Source organism: Dasypus novemcinctus, chromosome 10, assembly GCF_030445035.2.
Source record: "Dasypus novemcinctus isolate mDasNov1 chromosome 10, mDasNov1.1.hap2, whole genome shotgun sequence".
In the NCBI taxonomy this organism is placed as follows: domain Eukaryota; kingdom Metazoa; phylum Chordata; class Mammalia; order Cingulata; family Dasypodidae; genus Dasypus; species Dasypus novemcinctus.
In genome coordinates, this window is record NC_080682.1 from 31188138 (window position 1) to 31210667 (window position 22530).

General features: G+C 35.2%; 1 pseudogene; it reads right to left on the reverse strand.

The window, feature by feature from the left end:
* Positions 1 to 13303: 13303 nt before the first annotated feature.
* Positions 13304 to 14232, reverse strand: LOC101436586 (olfactory receptor 5L2-like; annotated as a pseudogene).
* Positions 14233 to 22530: the final 8298 nt, after the last annotated feature.

Consider the following 22530-nt stretch of genomic DNA (forward strand, 5'->3'; position numbering starts at 1 on the left):
AAGTGTGGACAGTTTTCATATACCCAGAAATACACATAACTTACCTTATTATTTGCCTCTTGCAATATGTGGTGCAGTTGTTAACATTAAAGAACCAATATTGACACATTACTAGTTACTAAAATCTACAATTTACATTACTGTTGACTCTTCATATTGTGTAGTTCCATGAGTTTTGATAAATCCATAATGTCATATATATACCTTGATAGTATGTTACAGAATAATTTTACTGCCCTAAAAATACCTATTCATTCCCCCTCTACCACCCACCCTGAAACCACAGCAACACTGAACCTTTTAATGTTCTATATCTTTGCCTTTTCCAGAATGCTATGTACTTGAAATCATACAGTATGCAGTTTTTTCACATTGGCTTATTTCTCTTGGCAATAGACATTTAAGTTTCTCCCATATTTTTTGTATGGCTTTGTAGCTCATTTCTTTTCATTGATAACTAATATTCTATGGTGGACATATGTTACTGTTTATTTTCTCATTTACCTATTTACCATCTTAGTTTCCTCCAATTTTTGTCAATTATGAATAAAGTTTCTATAAACATTTGTGTGCAGTTTTTTGTTTTTTGTTTTTTTTGATTTAAGGTTTTAATTTCTTTGGGCAAATGCCTCTGAGTGCAATTGTTGGATTATATGGTAAATTATCTTCAGCCTTGTAAGTAAGTACCACACTGTATTCCAAAGTGACTGTACCATATTCCATTCACACCAACGATGAATGAGAGTTCCTGTTGCTCCCACATCCTTGTCGCATTTGGTGGTGTTGGTATTTGGGAATTTAGCCACTCAGGCATATAGCGATATCTCATTGTTGTTTTAATTTGCAATTCCCTAATGATATTTGATGTTGAGCTTCTTTTTATATGCCTATTTTGCTTTCTTTATGTCTTCTTTGGTGAAGTCTCCATTCAAATCTTTTCCCATTTTTAATTTGGTTGTTTATTTTCTCATTATTTAGCTTATACAGTTCTTTGTATATTTTTTATTCAAATTCTTTGGCAGATGAGTACTTTATATATATTTTACCCCAGTCTGTGACCTTTCTTTTCATTCATCTAACATTGTCCTTTGCAGAACAGAAACTTTAATTTTTAATGAAGTCCAGTTTAACTTTTTTTTCTTTCATGGAACATATTTGTGGGGTAGTATCTAAAAACCATTGCCGAGTCCAGTACCATCTAGATTTTCTCCAGTGTTTTCTTCTAGAAATTTAATAGTTTTGTGCTTTACTTAGAGGGCTCTGATCCATTTTGAGTTGATTTTTGTGAAAGGTGTAATAAGATCTGTGTCAAGGTTCTTTGTTTCAGCACCACGGTTGAAAGTACTTACCATTTCTGCTTTGAATTGACTTTTTCTCCAAAAGATTTATTTTATTTATTTATTTCTCTCCCTCACTCCCTGCTGTGCTCACTGTCTGTTCTGTGTCCATTTGTTGTGCACTCTCTGTGTCTGTTTGTCTTTTCTTTAGAAGGCACTGGGAATTGAACCTGGTACCTCCCATGTGGGAGACAGTTACTCAGTTGCTTGAGCCACCTGTGCTCCCTGCTTTGTGTTGTCTTTCATTGTGTTTCCTCTTTGTGTCTCCTTCTTGCATCATCTTGTTTGTGAGCTGGCCATACAGGCTCACTGTCTTGCTCATCTAGGAGACACCAGGAACTGAACCTGGGACCTCCCATGTGGTAGGCAGGCTCCTAAATGCTTGAGCTACATCTACTTCCCTGAATTTGCTCCTTTGTCAAAGATCAGTTGACTGTATTTGTGTGGGTCTATTTCTATGTTCTCTATTCTCTTACATTGATCTACTTGTCTATTTTTCATAAATTCCTTGCTGTCTTTGCTCAATGTAATATTGTAATTCATTTTGATATTGAGTAGTAACAGGTCCCCAACTTTTTTCTTTCTCTGTATTGTGGTACCTATTCTGGGTGTTTTGCATTTTTACCTAGACTTCAGAACGGATTTTTTCAATATCCACAAATTAACTTACTGGAATCTCGATTTCAGTTGCATTGAATTACATGTTTCAAGTTGGGTAGAACTGACGTCTTTACAAGGTTGAGTTCTTATTTATCAATTTGAAATATATCTCTCCATTTATTTAGATCTTCCTTGATTTCTTTAATTGAGTTTTATAATTTATTCCTATAGCTCTGGTATATATTATGTAAAATTTCTAAGCTTCATTTTTTAATGAATGTAATGGTATTAGTTTTAATATCAAATGCCATTTGTTCATTGCTTGTGTATAGAAAGGTAATTGACTTTTGAATTTTGACTTTGCATCCTGTATCCTTTCTATAATCACTTATTCATTCAAGGAGATTTTTTTCAATTCTTTGGGCTTTTCTGCATAGGCAGTTCTATCATTTAGGGAAAAAAAAGACACTTTTATTTATTCCTTCCTTATCTGTATAACTTTATACTTCTTTTTTTTTTTTTTTTGTCTTTTTGCATTAGCCAGGAATTTCAGTATGATTTTGATTAGGAGTGGTGAAAGGAAACACCCTTATCTTTTCTTGAATCTTAGTAGAAATCACCCAGTTTCTCATTATTATCCATGATATTTGCTGTAATTTTTTGTGTATGTTTTTTATCAAGTTCCAGAAGTTCCCCCTTTTTCCTAATCTGCCAAGACTTTTTTTAATGAAAAACTGTTAGATTTTGTCAATTTTTTTGATCTATTGATATGAGTGTATTATTTTTCTTTCTTCTAGCCTGTTGATATGACAGGTGACATTAGTTGATTTTTTGAAAAGTTAAAACAGCCTTGCCTACCTGGAATAAATCCCATTTAATCATGATTCTTTATATACACTGTTGGATTCAATAACAACAACAACAAAAAACTGGGTCCACCAGAGTCCTTAAATCTCAACCTAGCCAAAACTGATCTAACAATTTATTAATTACAGTTTAAGCATTCCTACCAGAACTTGTTCAAATGGTGAGATTTTTTCTGTAAGTTTTTCCTATAGGTAATCTTTGGTTCTCTATACCCATCTCTTTTCTCTTTTCAAGACAGTAGTTTTGCCTATGACTTAAATTTGCTGCTGTAACTAAGAAGAGTTTTGGTGTTTTTTTTTTCTTTTTTACTTCATTCAGCCTATTTTTTATTGTTGTTATTGTTGTTATTAAGACGGGATGAAAACTTCTAAGCACCTTATGTGTCAGACCCTGTTATTATTGTTGTGTTGTTGTTTTTGTTGTTGTTTTGGCGAATGAGGGGGAAACACTTTCTTGATTTTTGTCTCCAAGAACCCAGCCAGGTTGTCACGGTGAAAACCAGAGAAAATCGCCTTCTACTTTGAAGAGAGAAAAGAAAAAAGTAACCATTTTTAATACAGTCAGAGCAGTCTGTTCTCTTTAGCAAAGGAGTGCCCTCACAATAAACAATTTTATAAGAAGCCAATAAAATTAGGTTTTACCAGAACCTCCCAAACTTAGGAAAGGGCAATACAGATATCCAGCCCACTCTAACCTATAAAAAATGAGAAGAGAAATATCCAATTACAATTCCTTTTACCTTTCTTGTCCCATGTATAACATTAAATCAAGGTGCACAATATTTGAGAAGATCAATTTCCAAGGTCATAGACTCACTAAAAACCTAGACAAATCACAGGGAATAAATGATTTCCTTCCCTCTCCCTATACCTTACCATCACAGTAATAGCAAAAGAGGATAACAATGGAAAGAAATGAAAGTCTTAGATCTTATATCAAAAGAAGTCCCCAGGAAAGAAATCTGAAAGACACAAGGAAGACAAGAACAAAACCAGAGGAAATTTCAGGCTCTAACATCTACAGCTAAAGCAAACAGTAAAAACAGTCTAACTCCTGGGCAGATTAACTTAAAAGTGTACGCTAAATTTTGGTTCTCTGACAACTTAAAAATAACCCTTCCACCCCCAGGCGGAGGGAGAACAGGCCACCGAGGAGGGGGACTAACGGCAGATGCAGAGTGGTCCAGCAGAGGAGCTCCAAGGCAGCTAAAGGGGGATCCCAGCCCCTACGCCCAGGGGCTTCCGCAGTAGGAGGTCAGATCAATTCCAACGCCAACAGGCGCATCTGAACCTCGCCCCTGCCTCTCCTCCCCGCAAGGGCTCCCAATGGGAGGGAGGTCGAGGGGTTCCCTGAGGCTTCTGCCCTCCCCCAGGAAGACTGACCTGGTCTCAGCGCCTGCGAGGGCAGTGGGGAAGGCCCACATTTAACAGGCTCATAAATAGGGAGGTGGAAGCTACGCCAGGATGGGCTCAGTCCTCGCTCCGGGCCTGGGATGGCGTGGCGCCTGAGATCACCGCTGCCCCTGGCAGTGCTGGACAGGAAAAAAAAACCTTTGTACCTCAGTCATTCCTTTTTACCTGATATATTATGTGATGTATATTCTAAAGGTACTCTAATGTAAAGTATAATGCATTTTAAAAAATAAAAAACAATTGGAAGAGGAAGAACAAGCATCAGAAGGAGATTCAGAAATGGCAAAGGTTTTAGAATTGTCACGTCAAGAATGTAAAACAAATATGGTTACTATGTTAATAGCTTTAATGGAAGAAGTGGGCAACATGCAAGAACATATAGATAATATTGCCAGGGAGATAAAAACTCAAAGAATGAATTAAAATGAAAGACTACATATCAGAACCACTACAGGAGGACTGTGGGAAGATAGCCACTGACTAACAAGCATAGCTGAATGTCTCACAGAAACAATGGAGAAACAGCCAAAAACTGTCTAAGGGACCTGATTTGGGGATCAGCAGACAAGTACAGTGCTACACAACTCCCAGATGAATGAGGAAGAGAGAGCAGAGAAGGTGAAAAGGCAAATGTTAGTTACCAAGCCCCTGTGGTGGCCAGGAAGGGCTCCACAAAAGGTACTAAGCTGGAGTAAAACACCTTGCTCACTGACAAATGAGAGGGTAACATTTTCCTCCCTGTCAGCTGTTTCAAGAGAAAAGCAAGAGTAAGTAGGGGTGTTTTTCTTCAGTGAATTCAGCAGCAGAGACACTTTGAATCTCTGATTTGAAGATTCAGAATAGGAACACAGGAAAGCTGAGACTGAAACACCTCTGTGGAAAAGTGTGCTGACTAGTGTCATCTACTGGCCATTCTGGAATTGTATGGACAAAAACTGCACTCTCTGTACTCAAACCGAGGGAGAAAATCTGTGCTTCACTAGTGAGTTCCTAGCTTGATTTTGAAAACTTAAGCTGGGCAATTTTATACTGAGAATAAGTTAAACCAAATATCAAAGAAGAGCTGTGGAAAAAAATAGAAGAATAGGAAAGAGAGATATCAGTCATCAGAGTAAATTTACCACCTTATTCAGATGCCTAGACATCAGCAAAAATTATGAGCTATACTAGAAAATAGAAAGAGATGTTACAGCCAAAAGAACAAACCGAATATCCTGAAGAGATACTGGATTTAATACAATTAAGCAATGATAACCACACAACTCTCCTAAATCACTTCAAAGACTTTAAAGCAAATATGACTAAAGAAATAAAGTACATTAAGAAGACACAGAGAGCATAAAGAACAATTTAACAGCCTGCAAAGAAAAGTAACATACCTTAGGGAATGAAAGACACAATGGATGAGATTGAATATACAATAGAATCACATAAGAACAGATTTAATTGCTTGAAGACAGAATTAGTGATTTTGAAGACAGAACTGGAAAAGACAGGAGAACAGAAAGAGAAGAGAATGGATAAATGAACAGAGACTCAGGGAATTGAGTGGCAACTTGAAACGCACAAACATTCACATTATTGGTGTCCCAGAAGAAGAGAAGGGAAAAAAGGCAAAAGCATATTTGAGGAAATACTGAATGAAAACTTCTCAGCCCTTATGAAGGACACAAATATCAATATCCAAGAAGGACAACATACCCCAAACAAAGTAAATATATATAGACTTACCCCAAGACAACTACCATTCAGAATGACAAGAAAAGAAAAGCATCACATACAAGGGAAAGTTGAAAAAATTAAGTGCTGCCCTTTCATAAGAAACCAGAGGAGAGAAAAAAAGTTATATAATATATTTAAGGTACTGGAAAAGAAAAATTGCCAGCCAAAATTACACTATCTGGCAAAGCTGTCCTTCAAAAATGAGGGTGAGTTCAAAGTCTTTGCAGACAAATACTGATAGACTATTTTACTGAAAGACCAGATTTTCAAGAGATGCTAAAGGGGATTCTGCAGCCAGAAAGGGAAAAACAAGGGTGTGAGAATTGTAGAAGAATTTAGAAATTAAGATTATTAGGAAGGTAAACTAAAGGATGAGAAGCTTGACAATAGAATGATATGACAACAGGGAGCTGAAGAACAAAATGAATGAAGTAAATTATGCCTTTACAGTAATGATACTGAATGTTAATGGATTGACCTCCCCAATCAAGATATAAATTGATGGAATGGGTTAAAAAAATATGAGCCATCTATATGTGGTCTGCAAGAGACCCACCTCAGACATAAAGATGCAACCAGGTTAAAAGTAAAAGTTTGGAAAACAGTATTCCATGCAAACAGTAACTAATAAAGAGCTGCAGTAGACCAGATAAATGTAAAATAATAACATTATAGTATGAGCAATAATACTCAGTGCAACTGTCAAATTGTTCCTGTGATCATTATTCTGTAATTTTTTTTCATGCAAAATAAACACTTGCTTTTAATGGAGGATGGCTGGAGAAGAGATAAATTTTTGGATACTTCATTTTTCTTTAACCCTTTCTTATTCATTCTCTTTAATTAATAATCTATCTGGATCAATAATGATTTAGCATGACCCTGTTAAATAGGATTTTGACTTTTTCTGCCTCATAAAATTATTAGTTAGCACATTGTTATCTGCAGTAATTCATTCCACTAAGATGTGAAGAACTCCAAACTGGAGTTTGATTATCTAGAATGGATTAAGGTCTAAATGGAAATTAAATAACTAAACAAATAATTTATTTCATTCTTACAGATTATTATGTCCAATATTTAGCACTGTAATTCAAAAAGTAGAATTATGTTATAATTAATTTCTATTATATTTGAATTACTATTTACATTTATAAATGTTTGTTGCTATGCTTCTATAGTTTACAATTAATAATATTAAATGTAACTTGGCCTTGCACTCTCATTTAAAATGTGTGATTTCTTTCAACTTGTTTTTCTATTTATTTTACAATTGTACAGTAAAGGACTTTTTAACAGCTAAAATAAATCCATTGATTATGCCCTTTGGATAGATCATATGACATGTAAATATATCTCAATAAAACTGCTTAATAAACAACAACAACAAAAAATTACTGTGCAAAAATAGCCAGAAATAGCAGCTATGTGCAGCAGGGTAAACACAAAATTGAAGTATCTTGATATTTCAAGCTTTCCATGAAACTAGATCTGAAGGCTAAAATTAAAAAAAAAAAAAAAAAGATTTTCTACTTGCTTGATGTCTTTAGACCCATTGCGGTCATATCTCAGTAAGATAGATAGGCAGATAGTTATCCTCAATAACATGACATTAACTATTATGTCCCTGAGGCCATAGAATGCCAAAGTAAGGGGACAATGTAAATTCTGGAGGAAAGATGAAATTAATAACATAGTAAAATGCTGGAGCTTGGGTAACTGAAAAGACCACATACAGGGAAGTTCAATACTGAAGGGTTCTCTAAGGAGAATAGAGGTTTGTATATCAATACTCTGCAGCTCAGTGGTTCCCAACATGGGTGATTTTGTTTTCTAGGGGACATTTGTCAATGTCTGGAAATATTTTTGCTTGCCATAATTGTGGGGGCAGAGTGGTACTGGCATTGAGTGGACAATGGTTGTGGATGCTGCTAAACATCCTACATGCAAAGCTCAGAACCCCAGAGCAATAACTGTCTTGTCCAAAATGTCAATAGTGCTAATGCTTAGAAACCCTGCTACAGTTAGAGAAGCAGAGGTAAAAGATTTTTTCTATCTTCATAATAAATGCAATTTCTCAGAAGATATTGAATTATCACCTCATTTAAAATATTTGAGGATAAATGCAGTGTCATATTTTCATTTTTAATATATTTTTTGTATTTTTAAAGATATATAAATCATACAAAATATTACATTAAAAATGTAAGAGGATCATATATACTCCACTCCCCACACCCTACCACTCCTCCCACATCACAAAATTCTTTCATAAGTGTGGCACACTCATTGCATTTGATGAACACATTTTGGAGCACTGATACACAGCATGGATTATAGTTAATATTGTAGTTTACATTCTCTCCCAGTCCATTCAGTTGGTTATGGCAGGATATATGATGTCCTGCATCTGCCTCTGCAATATCATTCAGAACAATGCCAAGTCCTGAAAATGCCCCCATATCACATCTCTTTTTCCCTCTCCCTGCCTTCAGCAACTCCCATGGCCTCTGTCTCCACATCAATGATACAGATTCTTCCATTGCTAGAGTCACACTAATTCTATAGTAGAATATCATTAAGTCCACTCTAATCCATACTTTATTCCTCTATTCTGAGGACCATGGGATGGTGATGCTCACTCCACCTCTAACTCAAGAGGGGCTTAGATCCCACATGGCTGACCGATGGAATTCTCCTGCTTGCAGTTATAGACTCTTAGTTCCTTGGTTGACCATCCCCACCTCCCTGGTAGTCAATATGGGCATGCCCAACCAACTGGAGAGTTGATGTTGCAACACTGCTGAGGCTCAGGGCCCAGTCAGCACACAGTCAGTCCACAGATTCAAGTCTTCCAAGCATACACCAATTACAGGTTCAGTAAAAGTGACAGGAGAGGCATACACCAACCACAGGTTCAGTAAAAGTGACAGAAGAGGCATGTGTAGAGAGGTCACATCTGAATCCAACTCTATCACACTCAGGAGCACAAGTTCCAAAGTAGGACCCACCAGCAAGGCAATGTACTCCAGAGCCATCTGCTATGACTGTAGAACCTGTATGACTCTGTAGCCCTTAGCAGATAAAACTTGGGATTGTATCTACTTTGACTGTCTCTGAGAGCCTGCTAAAATGTGCATAAGCAAGACCCTTATGATGACCTCCCAACTCACTTTGGAGTCTCTTAGCAGTATAAACTCATTTGTCTTTACTGTTTCCCCCTTTTATTCAATGACAATTTCCAGTTGCATCACCAGCTGGTGCTTGGTAGAAATCCTTTGATGCTAGGGAGGTTAATCCCCAGGAGTAATGTCCCAAACTGGGGGAAGGTAATGCATTTATATGCTGAGTTTGACTAAGAGAGTGGCCACATTTGAGCAACATGTAGGCTTTCAGGAGGTAATTCTTAGGCACCTTGTGTCAAAGATCTAAATATAAGAGCCAAGACCATAAAGACCTTAGAAGACAATGCAGGAAGCATCTACAGGATCTTGTAATAGAAAATGGCTTCATGAACTTACCCAAAGCATGGGCAGTGAACAAAATAATAGAATAATAGGACCTCCTCAAAATTAAAGCCTTTTGCACCTCAAAGGAGGTCATTAAGAAAGTGAAAAGACACCCAATGGGAGAAAATATTTGGTAACTATATATCTGATAGGAGTCTAAAATCCAGCATATATAAAGAAATCCTATATCTTGAAAATAAAAAGACAAATGAACCATTTAAAATATGGGCAACAGATTTGAAAAGATGCTTCTCCAAAGAAGAAATATAAGCCTAAAAAACACATGGAGTTTTGCTCAACATCCCTAGCTATTAGGGAAATGCAAATCAAAACTACAATGGGATACCATCGTACACCCATTAGACTGGCAGCTATTAAAAAAACAGAGGACTACAAATTTAGAGAGGATGTGGAGGAATGGGAACCCTCATCCACTGCTGGTGGGAATGGAGACAGATCCAGCCATTGTGAAGGACAGTTTGGCAGTTCCTCAAAAAAGTAACTATAGATTTGCCATACAAAACAGAAATTCTACTGCTGGGTATATACCCAGAAGAACTGAAAATAAGGACATGGCCTTTTAAATGCACACCAGTGTTCACACAGCATTATTCAATATTGTCAAAAGTTGGAATCAATCCAAATGCCCATCAACAAATGAGTGGATAAACAAAATGTGGCATATGCATACAGTAGAATATTACTCAGCTGTAAGAAGGAATACAGTACTAACACATGGATAACAATGTTGAGGATCTTAAGTTGAGTGAAGCAAGCCAGGCATTGAAGGACAAATACTATTTTACTTCTCTGATATGAATTAAGCATATCAAGCTATCTCAGAGAGCAAGACACTGGAAGATAGGCTTACAGGAAATAGGTGGGGGGGGACGAGAGAAAGGAGGCAAATCAACACACACACGTCAGCAAAATCTATGGTAAATTGGAGGTAAGTAGTTGTGCAGTAAAGGGAGAATATGGGGCATAGGGATTCTATTGGTCTGGACTTTGGAGGCTTGAGGAGGCTAGGGTTGGGAGGATGGGTCAGATGGTCCACAAAATTGGGAGGAGAGTTGGAAGGGAGCAGGTGAATATGGGATATTGTTGGGTATGCCGTTGAAGCTATAATGTTGAGAAAACTATTTAGAAAATATAATAAGGAACAGTTACTGCTTTAAGATGTTTGGTGGGGGGATTCTGTCAGAGGGTGCACCTGGGGCTGACTTCTAGGGAGTGTGTGAGTGCTCATCATGTCATAGTGTATTTTATCAGTGGGTGCAGACCCACTAAATTAGTGTGAAGGTGTTATACCCATCCTGGGGAGGCCAGATATTTTCAAACAGAGGGGAGTATGTCTCTCGAGTGCATGGATGGCTCCCAATTGGGAAGGACACACTAATGTGTTAAGCCCTCAGCATTGTTGCAAATATCTAGCAATCTTCAAGTAATGAAGGATGGCTGTCACTGTGGGACCTGAGGGAAGGGGGTGAGAGGAATAGAATAGTTGGAAGAGAGGATAACTGAGGTGCAATAGAGATGTTTTACAGGATTCTGCAATGTTGGATACAGGCCATGTTAAACTTCACCAAAAATTTATGAAAGTGTATAGTCTAAAATGTAAACTATAATGTAAACTGTAATGTAACCAAAATTTAATAAAAGTATGCAGTCTAAAATGTAAACCATATTTTCATTTTAAGAACATCATAACTCCCTTCTTTCAGCTAGTGATATATTCATTTATTTTATTAAGATAATGAGTAACTATTTCTTCCAGGGATACCGAAATATTTCTAAGTGGTTAATACATGACTCATGATATCAAAGTTTTCTTTACAAGAAGAGTTAATAATACTACATTCTCCAGATTAACTCACCCAGGCAGGCAATTAATTCCCATTTTATAGTTAAGAAAACTGAGGTTAAAGCATTTAAGTATTTTGCTCAGTCACCAATCAGAGTCAAATCCTGGATCCAGTTGTTTAATTTCAAGATGAGTGTTCTTCCCAATTCATTATAGCAACAAGGATCAATGTTAAATTTGAATAAGTGACTTTATTTAAAATGCAGACAATAACAAACACCAAATGACATTTGGGGGTGAGAAAACAAATGCAGTATTAAGAGTGTTGGAATGTAGGAAATGCAAATTATGACTTGATTTTTAAAAGAGGGGATGGGTGAGTTAAGCTTGAAACTTGCCCCCCCTCCCATAAATAACATATTAATAACCACTGGAACCTGTAAGTGCTACCATAATTAAAAGAAATTAAGCAAATATGCTTAAATTAAGTCTTTTCAGGTGGAGATATTATTTTTGACTATGTGGCCAAAATGGCATCACACGTGTTCTAATAAGTGAAAAAATAAGGTTCTTTCATGCACACACAGAGAAGATAGTTTTGTAAAGATGAAACAGAGAAATATTTGAAGATTCCTTGAATATTGCGGTGATAAGTCCACAAGCCAGGAATGCCAGCAGCCACCAAAGAATGAAGAAGAAATGCATGGAGTCTCCCTTTGAGACCCAAGACAGAGTAAAATCCTGCAGACACTTAATTTTGGCCCAGTATACTGACTGTAAATTTCTGGACACCAACAGTTTGAGAAATAAATATCTGTTGTTTCAAGTCACTAAGTTTGTGGTAGTTTGTTCAGGAGTCACAGGAATCTAATATAATGAGTAAGAATTAGAAATGTAGAGAATGGTTAAAATAAAATCACAAAACACAGAAACATTAACAACATCATGGGAATTTGTAAAAGGTAGGAAATGAATGATCTGTTGTACTTGTTTAACCAAAAATTAAGGTGATGTACAGAGCAAAAAGTAAAAGTAAAAATAATATTAATAACAGCAACTAGTGCATTAATCAATTATACTCTACCATATCCATCACTAAGAACATTTTTTCAAGATTAATTTTATTTCTTCACACCCCATTGTTGTTTGCATTTGCTGTGTCTGTTCACTGTGTGCTCATTTTCCCTTTCTTCATGATGTACTGGGACCCAAACATGGGACCTCCCATATGGGAGTAAGGTTCCTGATCATTTGACCCACCTCCACTCCCTGCTTTGTTGTGTCTGTCATTGTTTTTCTTCCTAGTGTCTCATGTCACAGCATCTTTTTGCATTAGCTCAACACACCAGTGTGTCACCCCAGCTCATCTGCTTTAGGAGGCAGCAGGAACCAAACCCAGGACCTCCCATGTAGTAGGCAGGAGCTCAGCACTTGAGCCACATCTGCTTCCCCATGACTAAGAATTTAAATACATTATTTATATAATGTTCATTAAAATTAATGAGATAGGTATTCTTTTTACCTCTATTTTAAAGATGAGAATTTTTTTTTAATTTTGAAAAATATAAACCTTACAATAAAATATATTATAAAAGGGAATTAAGCAAAATAACTAAAATGATATCTGCAATTTCACTTAAGAACATGGGCAATTCCTTCCAAATTTTCAAGAATAATTATTATAATTATAATATGACACAAACAAATATATATTGATTCCCTAAAGAATCAGTTAGATGCATGAAGAGTTACAGAAAGAAATGACTCTTTATGTGAATTTCTTAGAGATACACTGTGTATCTCAAACCAAAAGCTTAAAGTGTAACATTACTGTCCACAAAGTCCCTCAAAACATTTAGGGATTAGAGAAGAGAAGCAAAGGTGACAGACACATTTTTACTATGTTCTTTCCTTTAAAGCAGATTTTAAAATACACTTCAAAGACAAGTAGATATGAAAGAAGCATGAATAGTCCCTTGGATTTTAATGTCCTTCTCTCTTTGCCACTTTATCTACGTCCACTAAAACACAACCTCCTTCTTGAAGCTTCCTTTAGAAACTTAATTTCAGTCTCATCACTTTCCTGAAAGTTTCCTTGACATCTTTGTTTCTCAGGCTGTAGATCAGGGGATTCAACATGGGACTCACTACAGTATAAAATACTGTGGCCACTTTATCAGTATCCAGATTGTAATCAGAATGGGGCCTGCAATAAATGAAGAAAATTGTTCCATGGAAGACAATGGCTGCGAGATGTGAGGTGCAGGTGGAGAAGACTTTGTGACTTCCTACTGTAGAGTGCATCCTCAGGATGGTGATGAGAATAAACAAATAGAAAGTGAGGATAATTGCGATGGTGATGATCTCATTGAAAGTGACCACAATGAACAATAACAGTTCATTCGTAGACACATCTGGACAAGCAAGAGATAAGATAGGGGTAAATCGCAGAAGTGGTTAATCATATTTGATCTATAGGACTGGATCTAAAGAGCTAAACACATGTGAATCGGAGAACATGCTGTTCCACAGAGATAGTAAGCAAATACCAGTTCCATACAGAGCTTCTGGGACATGATTACCATGTACAACAGTGGGCTACAGATAGCCAGAAAGCAGTCATAAGCCATCACGGTCAGCACGATGACCTCTGTGATTGCATAGGTACAAAATAAGTAGAATTGTACCATGCAACCCAGAAAGGATATGGCTTTGTCCTTGCTTAAGATATTGGCCAGTATTTTAGGCACAGTGGTGGTGGAGTAGCAGAAATCCACAAAGGACAGGTGGCGCAGGAAAAAGTACATGGGGGTGTGCAGCTGAGAGCTGCCCTGGATCACTGTGATCATGCCCAGGTTGCCCACCACTGTGACCCCATAGATGAGAAGGATGACCAGGAAGAGGAAGATGCTCAGCTCAGGGAGGTCTGACAATCCCAAGAGAATGACCTCTGACACAGAGCTGCAGTTTCCCTTGTCCATTTGCAACTATATTTCCTATTCATGAAAACACAAAATTTTTTGTCTATCTTTGGAAAAGACTAAGAGAGGAAAATTATTTTATACTAACTTCAGCCAAAGGGATTTTTGATATCAAAGACTGTTTTATGAGTTATAAGAAAAATAGTGTTTTCAAATTATTCTAATTACTAAATACCTCAGTTGACCCACTGACTAAAAGAAATTTTAACATCAAAAGAAGCTTTGCATGTTTCTCCTCACATATTCCAACAGTAGAATTGAAATATTCTAATTTGTTAGGTGATAAGTGAACTTGGAAATAGATTCAATGAAATGTTTACTGACCCATGGAAATTAACACCTGTTTCCTAAAATAATAAACTCTAATTATGGCTATTGTGATACTATATAATATATACATTTTAGTTCATTCTATCAGTTCTATAAATTTACCCAGGTAAGGTCCTGTGCAATTCTGTTAGAGAATATGAGGTCCTAGATATCAGGAAAAATATATGCCTGACTTCACACATGTACAAAACGAAAATTGAGTGCAGAAAGACAGGACTAAAAATTACAAAACCTGAATTTTTTTCCATAACTTGGACTAAATTTAAAGAAATGGGAACAAAGAGTAGTCCTGAACTTAAGTTTTCTCCTTTACTTATTCAAAAATATGTGAGTTATTTGGCCCAGAGCTAAAAGAAGAAAATTAACTTGGAAACTTTCCTTCCAAATTTTCTAGGCCAATATTGGGAAACTAGGTTTTGGTGAACCCAACAGAAAGTTTAAAGGAATATATTTCCTTTCTTCATCAGAGATAGTTTACATGTTCTTGACTCCCAATGACCAGCTTGTTAACATATTAATTCAACCTTCAGATTTAAGGTGATATTTAGGAAGCATTTCCATGGTCATTTTCTCTTGTTTCAATTAAGAAAATAGGTGTGAAAGACAGAGAAAAGCAAAGGCAAGAAGAAGAAAAAAGGAAAGGGTATACCATTTTGTTTAGACTGTATTTGTTCATACTAATAGATGTGATTCAATATTTGGTGTTCAGATGAAATTGCCCCAATTTCCCATCAACCATATCTTAATGCCAAAAAAAATATTTCACATAATAAGTTCATCATAGTACAGATTCTGTTAAAATATCTTTAATTAGAGGAGCTGAATTAAACATGCTTTTTAAAATGATGTTTGCTTAGAAAATCAATTCATTTCCACTTTCAAATAACCTGATTCTTGTTCTAGTTGATAAATCCGATGGACAGACATTTCCTCCTTCATCCTGAGGGTATCAGAATGTGTGAGAACAGAGTTAAGACTTTATATCATAGTCGAGCTCCTTGGAACTGGTGACCTTAAATTCCCCAAACAGTTATTATTCCCTATAGAATAAAAAAGATTGAAATTAAAATTAACTCTGTAGAGGGTACTAGAGGCAAACAATCATTCTCTATGGCATCTCTATGGCATCTCTATTATCAGGTTTTATTTTTAAGACTAACTTGTGAAACAATTATTTAATGCTACAAATGCCTCCTTCCAAATTTCTTGGTGCCTTATGGAATTCTATCCCAGAATTTTATATGTGAGCTACAACTCTTATGCCATACTGAAATTACATGAACATTTCTTATGAATCCAGGCCATAGGGTCTAAGGCCACCGCAGAACTCTTTCAAATACCAGACAGGTAATGAACCAGGTAATGAACATCCTGGCCTAAAACTTATATTATTAGCTTACAGAGATGAGCTCTTTTGAGCCAGAATCTGTTCCAAATATTATACAAGCATCCACTCATTTAATCTTCTTAAAATTCCACCCGCAGATCTTAAATATTATACAAGATTAGGTAGTTTAATAATCATAATATCTGAACAAGGTGTCAGGTCTTTGTTTACCCACCTATCAGAGATGACTGATGTGCAGGCAGGTATAAATTTGACAAAGTCAAAGCAAAATAATCCTCCTGCTTTCCTGTTATTTCACCCATATGACTCAGAGTCAGTGTTGGGGCTGCATTTTCCCAAATGAATCACTAATGTTGACAACCATTAAATGGGACCACATCAACGATCCATCCTAGATATGCTCGTTGTTTATAATGTCAGTCTATGTCACAATGTTCAAACATATGTCTTTATATCCATGAGCATATCAAAAATCTTTTCAAGGTGTACATTAACAAAAAGTAGTTTTATGTAAAGCAGTTTTCATATTCTTAACTATCATATAATGTGCTCCTAAAATTGATCTGTAAAGAGAATATTTCCAGGGTTGAGGGTATATTCTTGTTGAACTACTCCTTTCACCTAACATTTAGGTCTTCTGTTGGCAACTGCACCTCAGAGACATCTCTGTCTAGCTTCTTCTCCCTCTCCTAGAAACAGCATGGTCTGTTTATTCAGTGTTTGTGTTGATTGGTTGCACTGTGTCCTCCACTATCTGATGGGTCCCAGAAATTTGTGATTTGGCAGAATATTGAGTTTTAAGTGTCATAAGAGTTGGAGAAAACCTCTTTATAGATTTCTGCCTCCTAAATTGAAGGCAGAAATCTGATTATATATTTAAAATAAGAATCAAGTAAGTGAGATTTTTATAAGCTTTTAAAATTGTCATTTAATAAATCATCCTGAAACTCTTTTTATAAATGTCTCAGCAACAAAGGTAGTGAATGCCTCTAAATGACTCCATAAAAATTCCATCTGAAGATAAGATTAATACATTGGCAAGCAACTAAAAAGGAAAAGGCATAAAGTCATATTTAATCAATTCTTAAAATTTTCATTGGTGGTGAAAGACGAAGAAAACTTGGACATATGATGTGGATGATATAAAAAGTTGAGTGACACTGGTATTAAAAAAAAGCAATACAATCTATTCTCATCTTTGTTTCATTATGATCAAATTGAAGGATGCTTCGGGTCCGCGACTCCTGAGAGCACTGAAGCCTCAAGCTCATCAGAGGATGCTGAAACCTGTATTATTCTAGCAATAAGAAATTCGTCCATGAATAACTTGACTCCTTAAAAAGAAGAAAAAATCAGCCTCATCAATATCATTAAGAGATTCATTTCCAATGACATTTTTTAGTTTCTCTGAAAATTTTGCCAAAATTGTATTATATTTAAGTTTTTGAAGAATAGTATAGTAATGATAGTTGAAATGATAATTCAATGTTGATGAAAATCACAGAGACCTTTCTAAACAGGATACATATTTTTGTTGTTGCAAAGGAATACACTAGTCAGATTAATAAGGAATATAATTCTAGATAGCAAGTGGGATTTAAATATGAATTTATGGACAAAAATGATGATCTATTTATTTCCTATGAATCACAATGGATATTAGGTAGGTATGGTATATCTGTATATCTGGGATGCTATAGGTTTTTCTCTTTCAATGTAAATTTATGATGAAAAATACTCATAGAAATTATAGCAGCTCTGAGAACTACCACAAGTAGTTTGAAAAATAAGGCTGGAGAATGGAAGAGTATTGAAAATGTGTTTTTGCCTATGTGACTGAAGACCCAAATTATTGTCTTCATTATGGCATCCACTAACTTCAAAACACTGGTCAGTGCATTTAAACCTATGGACCTCAATATCTTCAGATTACTAATTAAGAGGATTGTACCTCTTCCTTCACAAAATGTAATTATCCTCTGTCAAGTTAGGGTAGAATTAAAAGTATTTACTTATATTTCAAAACGGATTATTCATTATTGATTCTGATCAAGATTAATATAATTCTGATGCTACTTTTTCACTATTGATCCTAGTAAGATAAATATCTTTGTGCCTGAAAAAAATTTCAAATTAAGTGAAAAACATGTTGGGTAAATGACTAATTTTGTGGGGGTAAAATAAAAAAATGAACAATGATTTTTTATTGCTCCAAAGAAATACCTTAGAAAAACATATGAAAATATAAATTTGATAATATAAAATTAAAACCTTAGGTCTTTGAAACCATCATAATAATTATTTACTATATTTAGACATTAGAGTTAATATAAAACAACATTAAAATCCAAAGAGGACAATTAGCTATTAATACTTATGGCAACACAATTCAATTGTCTATGAAGTCTGCCAAGAGAGTACTGGTAAAGGGGATTGATGTTATGCCCTTGCTCAAGTTACCAAAGTGGATTAATATATATTTGCACTGATTGTTACATCCTGAAAAGGAAGAATAAAACACAGGACATGACCTATCATCTCTGTTTTGTTCTCAATATTATAAGGAACAATCTAATATTTCTGAACCTCTTTAATAGTCTTATCATCTTCCACAGTGGAACTCTTTACTGAAAAAATTAAGAATAGTAGTTACATATAATTCAAATTTGCATTCCTTCAAGCAACTAATGGGGTTCTTTTTTCATGTGTATGTCATAAAATAGTAACTCAAAAATATTGTCAGTCATTGACTTAATTAAACATTCTTACCTCCTAAATGTTATTAAAAGTCTTTGTTCCTACATGAAACTTCTTTCTTTATCTTCTGTTTCTCTTTAAACTCTTCCCCATTCCTGAAGGCCAAGTAAAAACAGTATTTCAATTATGAAGCATTTCCTCTCATATACATACATGGATTTAAATACTTTCTCTTCATCAACCCTATTATGATATTTAATATGTTATACTTTATAAAATAAAAGTTATGTTTGCCACAATAGTACAATGGGATTTGAAGAGACTTGAAGGTGAGAAAGATATCTTTAATTAATTGTCATGAATTTTACTAATTTTTTAGTAGTAATTTGGTTATTTATCATCTCCTACAAACTTCTAAGTATCGGGGACAAAAATTGAGAGAACCGCATTTATTGTACATATCTATATACCATATATTTTCTTTTGCCCTATACAGCCACCACATAAAGTAAGTCATATCTCAGTTTTGTACATAATAACTAATGGGAAAGACAAACAAATTTGCCTGGTTTACACAGGCAGAGGCATGAGTAATCCTTTTGATCTAAAATTCATTTTCTTTCCATTGTAAAGAGTATTCTCTTTGTGAAAATCTAAAATGATCTTTAAGAATTCATTCTTTTTTATATAATAAACTTTATTTTTAAAGATGTTTTAGAAACAAGTTCTTGGTACAAAGTTCATTCACAAATCAGAGACAGATGTTATGCAATAACTGAAGAAAAAATTTGTCGATGCATGCACTCACTGAGTATAAAAAATAAATTCTCTTCACTATTCTCCTGTGTCACTGACAGCTCTATTTCTCAGACTGTAGATTAAAGCACTAAACAAAAGGCTCAACTCTATGCCAAACACAGAGGTCACTTTGAGCTGGAGATTTTGGATTTGGACACACAGTAGAGGAAATGGATGGTGCTGGAGAAGAATAGGTGTGAGTCACAGGCTTTGTGGAGTCCACTGGTTAGACACGATAATGATGAAGAAGTAAGAGGTAAATAACAAACAGTGTACTCACATCATTAAAGGTGGCAAAGATGAAACCAGCAACTGGTTGAGATAGATATCTAAACAGGAGAGAGTGAGCAGTAAGGGGAATTCACAGAAGACAAGTTTGATTGTGACAAAACCATGAAAAGATAATATTAAAGAGAGCATGTGATTTTCAAAGAACATGTTACTCCCCATGCATATAATTCAGCCACCAGAATGACACAGATATTCTGTGATATGGCACTTGTGCAGAACAGAATGTTGCAAATAGATATAAAATGATCGTAGGCCACCACAACTAATAAAAAGGATTCAGTCACCCCAAATGCACAAAAGAAAAAGAATTGTACTACATGTCCTAAAAATGAAGTGGTTCAGTATTCTACAAGTAGGTTCACCAGTATCTTGAGAGCAGTGATAGAAGAATAGCAGAAATCCAAAATGAGAGGCGGCTGAGGAAAAAGAACATGGGGGTGCAATATGTGCTTTAATTTTTATGATTGCAATCATTCCACAATTTCCTACAACAGAAATAATGTAGATAGCCAGAAATATCAAGAAAAGAAGGACAGATAATTCTGGGTAATCTAAGAAGACTAAAAGCCAATTGTATTGAGTTGTCCTGGGTGGTGCTGCGGGCACAATTACCGGACGTTGTAGGTCCTCCCATGGCCCACTGGATGGAACGTGGGAGAGTGTGGACTATGATGTGGACCACTGATGATGAGGTGCAGCGATGCTCAGAGATGTATTCACCAGATGTAATGAATGTGTCATGATGATGGAGGAGAATGATACTATGGGGGGAGTAGTGGGATGAGGAGGGTGAGGGTACATAGGGATCTCATATTTTTTGAATCTAATATTTTAAAAAATGAATTAAAAAATAAAAAATACAAAAAAAGTCAATTGTAGCCCCAGCAGTTATATTTCTGCCTGCTAGAATCAAATTTCCTGCTGATAGAATCTGAAAATCAATATGAAAATAAAAGATGAAGGAGCATAATGGATACTAAAAGCATGGTTATGTAGTCCCTGTGTAGACTGTAAGATGGAAAAAATAGACCCTTGTCATAATCCTGAAAAGTATTAAGTACCAAAGACAAGAATATTTAAAATTTCAGAAATAGAATTACTGGTTAATAATATTTTTCAAGAATCACAAAACTTATTTCTGTTCATGTTCATAAATGCAATTTTAAAGATTTAAACATATAGTAATTATTAAAATCAAGCACTTTGGAAAGTAACATGCAATCACATCCACATATAAGGCATTCTAATCTCAGTGAACTTTATGAGTTCTGGAAAGAAAATGAAAGAACTATTTATGTCTTTCCTACAAAAACTAGTGAAAAGTGGAAGCATCTTAAGTATCTTATGTAATTAAAACTAATTTCTACATAAAGATGTTATGTAGATATATTATGATATAAAGAAAGAATATCCCTTTTATATCATTTAGATCCAAACTTTAAACATCATATTAGCACTTTCTTTTTGTTCTTCTTTTTGACTAAATCAGACATCATTGTCAATACAGACATATGTTTTCAAAAAATAATATAGATCAAGTTGCCTTCTTCTACAAATGAGTAAACAGAAATCCAAGGATGCAATGAAGTTCTCAGTGGGATAATCAACCTACAATTCATATTTTCCTACTCTCAGAAATGCCCCCATCTCTCTATGCAAGGCTCAATATAGAGTGAAATATTAATATTTTAATTTAGCAAATTTCACATTTTCAAATGCTTTGTTTTACTAATTCCTTTCAACAATTATAAGACAAACTTTAGAAAATAAGTTTATGGAAATTAGTCCAATGAAAGTGTTTGGTATAAAAGAAAAGCTCTAAAAGCTATGCCAAAATGAAACACATGGGAATAGACTTTAGAGAAGTGTTATTATTCATGATTAAGTATGGAAAAAAGTATTAAATTTGAAAAAATTACATAGCTCTTTTAAGCCCCTCACTCATCTCTCCCTTCAAGAGATCTAGAATACATATATGAACCTGTATTACTTGTTAAGAAGATGGATGAGAATCTTAAGGTGTCACTATCCTCGAAATACTTTTATGATAAAAGAGTTCTTAATAGAGAAAACATGGTGAGATTTCTCAATTTGGTGCCTAACTAAGTTTATTAGATAAAATATAGACAGATAATGATTTTATTTGGGATGAGTGTATCTCACATATTACCTGGACTATACTCATATTTAAAAATGTTTTCATTATTAGCTGAGGTTCCATTTAAATTGGGCATCTTTTGTTCTTTTGTTTTTTTTTTTTTTATTTCTAAATCTGGCTACCCTGTGCCCAGAACCACTGAGAATCCCAACATTACCAACTGAAAAGACAGGGACATTCCTCATTTTATTTCTGTAAATTCCACACATCAATAATTGTCTTAGAACCCTAGAATGAAGATCTCTTATTATACTGTCACTTTGGTAAGGTCATCTCTGATTCTACAACCCAAGAGACAGGGTCCAGATGTTCCAACACCAAAAGCCTGAGGTCTCATGCAAAGATGAGGGCTTTCAATGGTTGTATCTGCTCCTTATCCAAAGATATAAAGGCAGTCAGAGAAGACAGACTTTCCTAGACAGTCTTCACCATTATAAAGTTCCTTCTTAGTTCACTTTTTCTTGGTTTCTCAACCTCAGCACTATTATGTTTTGAATTGGAAATCTCTTTGTTGTGGGGAGCTGTCCTTGCATTATGCCACATTTATCAAAGTCCTTGGACTGTGCCCATTAAGCCCCAGTAGCTGCCAGTCACTTCATCATGACAATCAAAACTGCCTCCTGATATTGTGAATTAACCCCTTGATTTGGGGGTACTTATAACACCTAGTTGAGAA